Here is an 8,025-nt window from a genome sequence, read left to right on the forward strand (position 1 = left end):
ATAGTCAATGTTGCCTTGTGGGAAAGGCCAGGCTTTGGGGCTGGACTCCATCAGCTCCTGAGAGAATAGGCTTCTAATGAGGACCAGCTGTCTCTCCTTTCCTTCCCATGCATGCTTCTTCAGTAAGAAGTGGTCCCATTTTCTTTCTCTTCCGTGTATTGATACAGTCAAGGAGTCTTCACCAAGACAGGGGTGGGGGTAGAGGGGAGGACTGTGCTATTTAAAATCTCTAGTCCCCAGAACTATTAACAACTGTAATCTTTCAATATCTTCCAGCATCAGATACTGTATTACAGCAATACCAGACAAAGTAAGATATACCTCAGTTGTATTTTCCTGAAAACACTGATAATTTTGTTTTGAGACAGGATCTCTTTATGTGGTCTTAGAACTCACTATGTAGAACAGGCTGACCTTGAACTCACAGAGATCCGTCTGCCTCAGCCTCCCAACTGCTGGAATTAGACATATACTCCATGCCCAACAATCTAATGTTTTTAATACGAAGACTTTACTCAAAAGAAAAATCCTCACATTAGTTGCTGATTTGATTAGTACTGGCTAATGCTATCGAATTTAAATTTCTCAAATACTCAGTAATTTTGTTGCAAATGACTATTTCCTTAGACTTTCATTTTGTGGTTGAGCCACCCATAACTACCACTGGAAGAGGGCACCAGGTCTCCTGGAACTGGATTTATGGATAGTGGTGAGCAGCCAGAAGCCCAGGCCAGCATCCTCTATAAGAGCAGCCAGTGCTCCTAACTGCTGAGCCATGCGGTAGCTCCCAGATGCGTAGTTTCAATAAAAAGTTTAATACAACATAAAATTCAACACTGCTTTTCTTTGAAATATTGTACATACTATAAAACGAAATTTACCATCCCTTCTGTAAGGACAGTGTTTTGGGGATCTCCTCCCAGACAGACCATTGTTGATGCCGTGACAGGATGCATAAGGCCTTTGAGATTTTATAACTTTTATTTACGGTGCTGAAAAACATCGTGGTCATAATGTAAAATAGCTCCAACTAGTATATTTGTTCTTTATCCAATTCAGTCTTAATAAAAACACAAGTAAACTCCATGTGAACCTTTACCCGTGAATGACCTGCTCCGACATGCTTGAACTCAGGGTGAACTCTCTCATGAACTTGCCCTTCTCAGTTGAGAAAGTTACCAGATGGGAAATAGGAAGATTGCTCAAATATTTTTGGATGCACTACTTGACATGTTCAACAGAGAGAGAGAAGGCCAACTATCTATCTCCAGTGTTTACTCGGAAACCTTTATTACAGGCTGTTTTCTTCATTCTATGCATGAGCCGAGAGGCTGGGCTGTATTTTCTGCCTGACTTAGATTTTAAGCCAGAGTTTGTTAAATGCATTTAAGGACATGACTGAGCCACAAAATGTATCAGATTGTAAGGGAGTTTTATTGGATTTATTGAGATAATTCTGCTTAAAATCACATACCATGGCTTCTCAAGGACTCACACCTTATATACTAAGGAACCGGAGAGACATTTACTTTGAACATCTTGCAGCACAATGCAGTGCCACACATATGGCTTCTTCAGGTCACCTGGGAAAGAAGAGGGGACTGTGCACTGCTAGCCAGGCCGGACAGGCTCCTGGGAGGGGTTCGATCTGAGGCTTCTCCCCACAGTCAGCAAACTCACTCTATAGAGAAGGGAACAGCAACTGGACTGCTTGCCCAACAAGTCACAGCTGGTTTCTCTACTTCACAAATCTGGCTCTTTTATGCTCCAACAAACAACCGATTAAACAAAGTAGCAAACTGCATGGTTGGGGGGATGTGACTGGAGAGATAGCTCAGGGCCAGGAGTGCTAGCTGCTTTTCCAGAGGACTGGAGTTCAGCTCCCAGCACCCATGTCGGAAGGTTGACCCCAGCACTGGGAAGACTGGATGCTTCTGGCCTCTGAGGACATCTGCACTCACACCTGCACAGACCCAGGCATGGACACACACACACACACACACACACATACACACAGTAAATTTTACTGTTAAGAGACAAAATCCATTTTGTGGGGTCTGATAGCTGCTAAAGATCAAACTTTCACCAACCTACACTATTTGTTTTACCTTTGTGTATTTCTGGAACTAGGTTGTAGCTCAGTGACAGAACACATTGTGGTTAGACGGCACTGTATCCCATGCTCAGCACCTTGTCACGCCCCCACAGAAGTTATTCATGTTCATTAACTAGTGTGATTAAATGACGTAGATTGAAATTCTAGTTCAGAAAGTTCTCCCAGTACAAAGATAGTAACTAAAGTTCCTGTTTCTCTTGCAAACTTCATGTTGTTTGCAGAAAACCACACACCTACAACATTTACCAAGTAACAGCCATTCTGCCTCAGAGCTGCGGATAGGCATCTCCATCCTTAGACTCAGTTGTTAACACCCACTTCATTCTCAGAGTGTAATTTATTCATCATGGGCAGTGTTTTGGACGGTATTCAGGTGAAGGAGAGATTATATTTAATGGCCAGAGATGTGTGAAACAGTGCACAACTGCTCTCAGAAGATGAGGATGCAGCTGCAGCAAGCTGTAATTAATCCAGCTTGTCTGACATCTCAGGATGACAATATCATCGGCATGGCAGATAGACATCTCTCTATTACACAAGGATGTGCTCAGGGCCTTAACAGGCCTTCTGCGAACCTCTCAGTGACGTCATCAGAGTTGATAGCAAGGTCAAGTCATTTGTGTTCAACATTTACTCTCTAATCTTAAAGGTTTAATTAACGTGTGTGTGTGTGTGTGTGTGTGTGTGTGTGTATGCCCGTATGTCTCTATGTGTGTAATGCAGGGCTATTTAAATGCCAATCAAGTGCTCTACCCACTGAGTCACACATCCCAGTTCTTAAGTTCACTGAAAAAGTAAAATGGCAAGAACTTTTTTTTTTTTTTTAATTTTTATGTTTTAGACTTGGCTAAGTTTTTTATTGATAACATTTAGGATCTAGGATGAAACACACTTGTGCATAGAAGAAAAGGAATGGGTCAGTTACAGGATAGAGGTTTTTGTTTTTTGTTTTTTGTTTTTGTTTTATTTTTTAATTGAATTTCATCATTTACATTGCCAATGGTAAAATCTTTCCCAATATCCCCCTCCCCTAAGACCCCCAACCCCTCCCCTTCTTCTCTCCCCCTGCCTCCACGTATATACCTCTCCACCCAACACACCCCCTTCTCCCCTCCCCCCTCAGTTTCCCTTTGTTCAGGCCTCTGTTGAGCCTTTACCTGACCAAAGACCATTCCTCCCACTGATGCCCAATAAGGCTTTCCTCTGCCACATTTTTGGCTGGAACCATGTGTGCCCCTTGGTTGATGGTCCAGTCCCTGGGAGTCTTGGGGCATCTGGGTGATCAAAATCATTGTTCTTCCCATGGGGCTGTAAACCCCTTCAGCTCCTCTGGACCATCCTCTAGCTCCTCCATTGGGGACCCCATGTTCAGTCCAATAGTTGGTTGCTAGCATCTGCCTTCTGTATTTGTAAGACTCTGACAGGGCTCCTCCGGGAGCATCAAGGCATGCTCTTTTTGGTATACACTTCTTGTGGTCCATAGTAGTGTCGGGGTTTGTTGACTGTTTATAGGATGAATCCCAGGCAGGGCAGTCTCTGGGTGGCCTTTACTTCAGTCTCTGCTCCACACATTGTCTCCCTTATTGCTCCTGTGACCATTTTGTTCCTCTTTCTTAGAGGAACCAAAGCACCCTCACTTAAGTCCTCCTTCTTCTTGAGCTGGGTGAATTGTATTTGTTTATTTTGAGCTTTTGGGCTAACATCCACTTATTAGTGAGTACATACCATGTGTGTTCTTTTGTGATTGGGTTGCCTCCCTCAGGATGACACTTTCTAGTTCCATCCATTTGCCTAAAATTTTCATGAATTCATTGTTTTTAATAGCTGAATAGTACTCCATTGTGTATATATACCATAGTTTCTGTATCCATTCCTCTGTTGAGGGACATCTGGGTTCTTTCCATCTTCTGGCTATTATAAATAAGGCAGCTATGAACACAGTGGAGTATGTGTTCTTATTATATGTAGGAGCATCTTCTGGGTATATGCCCAGGAGTGGGATAGCTGGGTCCACTCGTAGCACTATGTCTAATTTTTCTGAGGAATCGCTAAACTGATTTCCAGAGTGGTTTTACCAGCTTGCAATCCCACCAACAATGGAGAAGTGTTCCTCTTTCCCTACATTCTCTCCAGCATCTGCTGTCCCCTGACTTTTTCATCTTAGCCATTCTGACTGGTGTAAGGTGGAATTTCAGTGTTAATTTGATTTGCATTTCCCTGATAACTAAGGATGCAGAACATTTCTTTAGGTGCTTTAGAGCCATTTAAGTTTCCTCAGTTGGGAATTCCCTGTTTACCTCTGTAACCCCCCCCCTCCTTTTTTTGTTTTTTTGAGACAGGGTTTCTCTGTGTAGCCCTAGCTGTCCTGGAACTCACTCTGTAGACCAGGCTGGCCTTGAACTCAGAAATCTGCCTGCCTCTGCCTCCCAAGTGCTGCGATTAAAGGTGTGCACCACCACTGCCCGGCTGTACCCCATTTTTAATAGGATTATTTGACTCTCTGGAGACTAACTTCTTGAGTTCTTTGTATACATTGAATATTAGCCCTCTATCAGATGTAGGGTTGGTAAAGATCTTTTCCCAGTTTGTTGGTTGCTATTTTGTCCTATTGACTGTGTCTTTTGCTTTACAGAAGAAGCTTTGCAGTTTTATGAGATCACATTTGTTCTTTTTCTTAGAGCATAAGCCATTGGTGTTATGTTCAGGAACTTTTCCCCTGTGTTCACGTGTTCAAGATTCATCCCCACTTTCTCCTCTATAAGCTTCAGTGTGTCTGGTTTTATGGGTAGATCCTTGATCCACTTGGACTTGAGCTTTGTACAAGGAGATAAGAATGGGTCGATTTAGATTCTGTGTTACGATAAATGACTTGCTCCTTTCAAGAATCAGGTGTTGAGAGTTGAACAGCTTTAAATGGTCACAGGCTTTTTCCTTCTTCCTAGTTTTTTATGATCTGTGTCCCTTGACATTGGAGTTATCGTTGTGAGCACCATGTGGGTGCTGGGAATAGAATCCACATCCTCTGGAAGCGCAGCCGTGCTCTTCATCTCTGAGCCATTTCTCCACTCTCCCCCTCCTTCCTTTGATAAGGTCTTTCTCTCATGTTGATTTGTTACATTTTTATACAGGAAAGGAAGTAATACAGTTTTCTTTACATGGGAGATGGGCAAATATATTATTAATTTCATATAGAGAGTAAACAGAAACTATTTTGGATTAATTGGCATGATTAAATTTAACTATATGATGGAAATTTCTTAAATATCATATCATTTTTTTAAACTTAGGCAACCAATGTATTATCTTTGCACCAAATACAAAGCATCATACAGAAAGATTTTCTAAATTCTAAATTCTAAAATAATAATATTGAACATCTATTTATATGGTATTAAAATAGTGAACAGTTAAGCCATGGTATAGAAATGGAAAAGAGATAAAATTGTGGCATATATATATGTATATATATATATACATATATATATATATTTACTGAACACTGTAATGAAAATTTTTTTGTCTTATTACTTTAACAAGGGGTTCTGAGGGCCAAGAGATAGTGTTGCAAGTAATATTATATTAGTTTAGAAAGACCAAATTAACACAAAAATTAAGAAAGATTGAAAAATTTTTATTAATAATTTTCATGTAAATACAAGCCTTTGGAACAGACAAGTAGCAGTCACGTACAACGAAAGCTAGTGTTGGCATCAGATGGTATATTACTTTTGCATCTTAATTTTTTTTTAACATCTGAAATGTTTCCTAATAATTCAGTGTTTCTTAATGTTTAAAAGCACCCTTTGCCATTATAAGCATATGTTACAGTAGAGTTTACTCCTATGCTTTTTTGGGACATTTCAACAGCAATGGAACTTAAAGCCACAAAATGTTTCTCTAAATTAAGAAACAAAGTCCAAGCCAAACGTGGTAGCACATGCCTGCAGTCGCAGTTCTTGGAAAGCTGAGGTGAGAAGGTCCAGTCCAAGGCCCCTAGGCTGGGATATACAGTGAGATCCTAGCTCAGAAAAAAATGAAATAGAGGTGGAGAGAGAGACATTAAGAGAGAAAAAGAGGAAAGGGCTGGGGAAGCGGTGGGGGGAATGTCAAAAGAGAACAAATATAACTGGAATTATTTGGTGAGTGAATTTTGGGGATGATTTTCTATTTCTGTGTATGAGTATTTTGCCTGCATGTATGTCTTTGCCTCGCATGTGCCTGATGTCCTCAGAGGCCACAAGAGGGTGTCAACTCCTCTGGAAGTGGGTTCCAACTGGTTGTGAACTGCGTTGTGGGTGCTGGGAATTGAACCCAGGACTTGTGAAGAGCAGCCATTGCATTGAATAGCTGAACCATCTCTCCAGCTTCAAGTGACAAATTTTAATTGTTCAGAAGACAGAGAATTGGTTCAGGAATAGTTTTTTGAAGGATAAATGTATTTGAATGAGCTTTTTAATCTCTGGTTACTTTTTGTAATGTTGACCTTCTGTTCATCTGTGAAGTCTTCCAGTTTCTTTTCTTTTTCCTTTTGTTTTTTTGGCTTTTTTTTGAGACAGGGTTTTTTCTGTGTAGCCCTGGCTGTCCTGGAACTCACTCTGTAGACCAGGCTGACTTCAAACTCAGAAATCCACCTGCCTCTGCCTCCTGAGTGCTAGGATTACAGGTGTGCACCACCACTACCCGGCTGTCTTCCAGTTTCTAATTGGGTGGTGCTCTTGAAAGTTGTTGTATCTTATTTTAACCACCACACAGAAGAACAGTCCTACCCAGTCTTTGGCTACACTCAGAATTATTTCCCTAGTGCACATTTGTAGGGCACAGTGTGATAATTCTGTGCATGTGTAAAATGTACAATGATAAGTCAGGGCAGGTCACAATTTCTGCTGCTCAAACGGCATTTCCATTTCCATGTGTTGGAAAACAGACTCTCTTTTCTGTCTTCTTTGAGGCCTGTCACAGATTGTTGGAGATCGTAGGTGTCCTGCTGTGCTGTGGCTGGTACACCTCACCTCCAGAGCCTTGGCTTCCTTTAAACTATGAGTCAACTATTTTCTACAATGTGTCTTACCAAAAGTAAGGCTACTCCGGTGATAAAAATGGTTTTTGGGTTTGTGTTCTAATTTTCTATAGTGAAATTTAGGTTTCTGTTGTAATCAATTCAACTCATTTTAGAGGTTCCATTTTACCTTTAAGTAACCATGGTTTCATTATTTTGATAATGAAAAGATAACCTTTTACATGAATTTATATGTACAGAATGAATTTACAAACTTTTAAATAAAGACATTTCTTAGCATGCAGAGGGTGTGCCTCAGCATCAGAGCTCATGCCCAGAGCCCTCATGTCTCCCCACCCCCAGCAACAGCTTCACAAACCAGATTCATTCATAAATTCCAATAATTAGTATGATACTCTTTGGGACTTTTAGGTTATGTTTTAAATAATCCAGGCAGTGTCGCATTAGGTTCTAGACAATCCGGGCTTGCCTCGGGAGCTGTTTTCCTTTACACGCTTCTGTTTACTACAGGCAGGCATTCTAGCATCACTTAGCTCGCTATTCACGGCTTTAATTCTTTCAAGTGATGTGTTTAGACTTGCAACTCCCAGCAATTTTATTCACCATTGCATCGTTTTACATTGTCTACATTATATGTAGGTAATTATGTCTTTGGTGACTTTTTTTCCATAAGATGATCTTTATAAACAAGTAGGAATATGTTTGGGAACTCACACTGATGGCCACAACAGTATCTGGGAGACAAAGCTGTGCAGAAACTTGTGTGACAGCTCTTGTGTTGAGTCTTTACAGAGAGTGACAGTAGGGACTATCAGAACTAGCTCATGTGCTTCCACAGAAGAGGTAAAGAAAGTGAGGAAGTACAGAAAGGCCCGCTCACCTAGGTCGCAGA

This window comes from Apodemus sylvaticus, chromosome 4, assembly GCF_947179515.1.
Source record: "Apodemus sylvaticus chromosome 4, mApoSyl1.1, whole genome shotgun sequence".
Lineage (NCBI taxonomy): Eukaryota > Metazoa > Chordata > Mammalia > Rodentia > Muridae > Apodemus > Apodemus sylvaticus.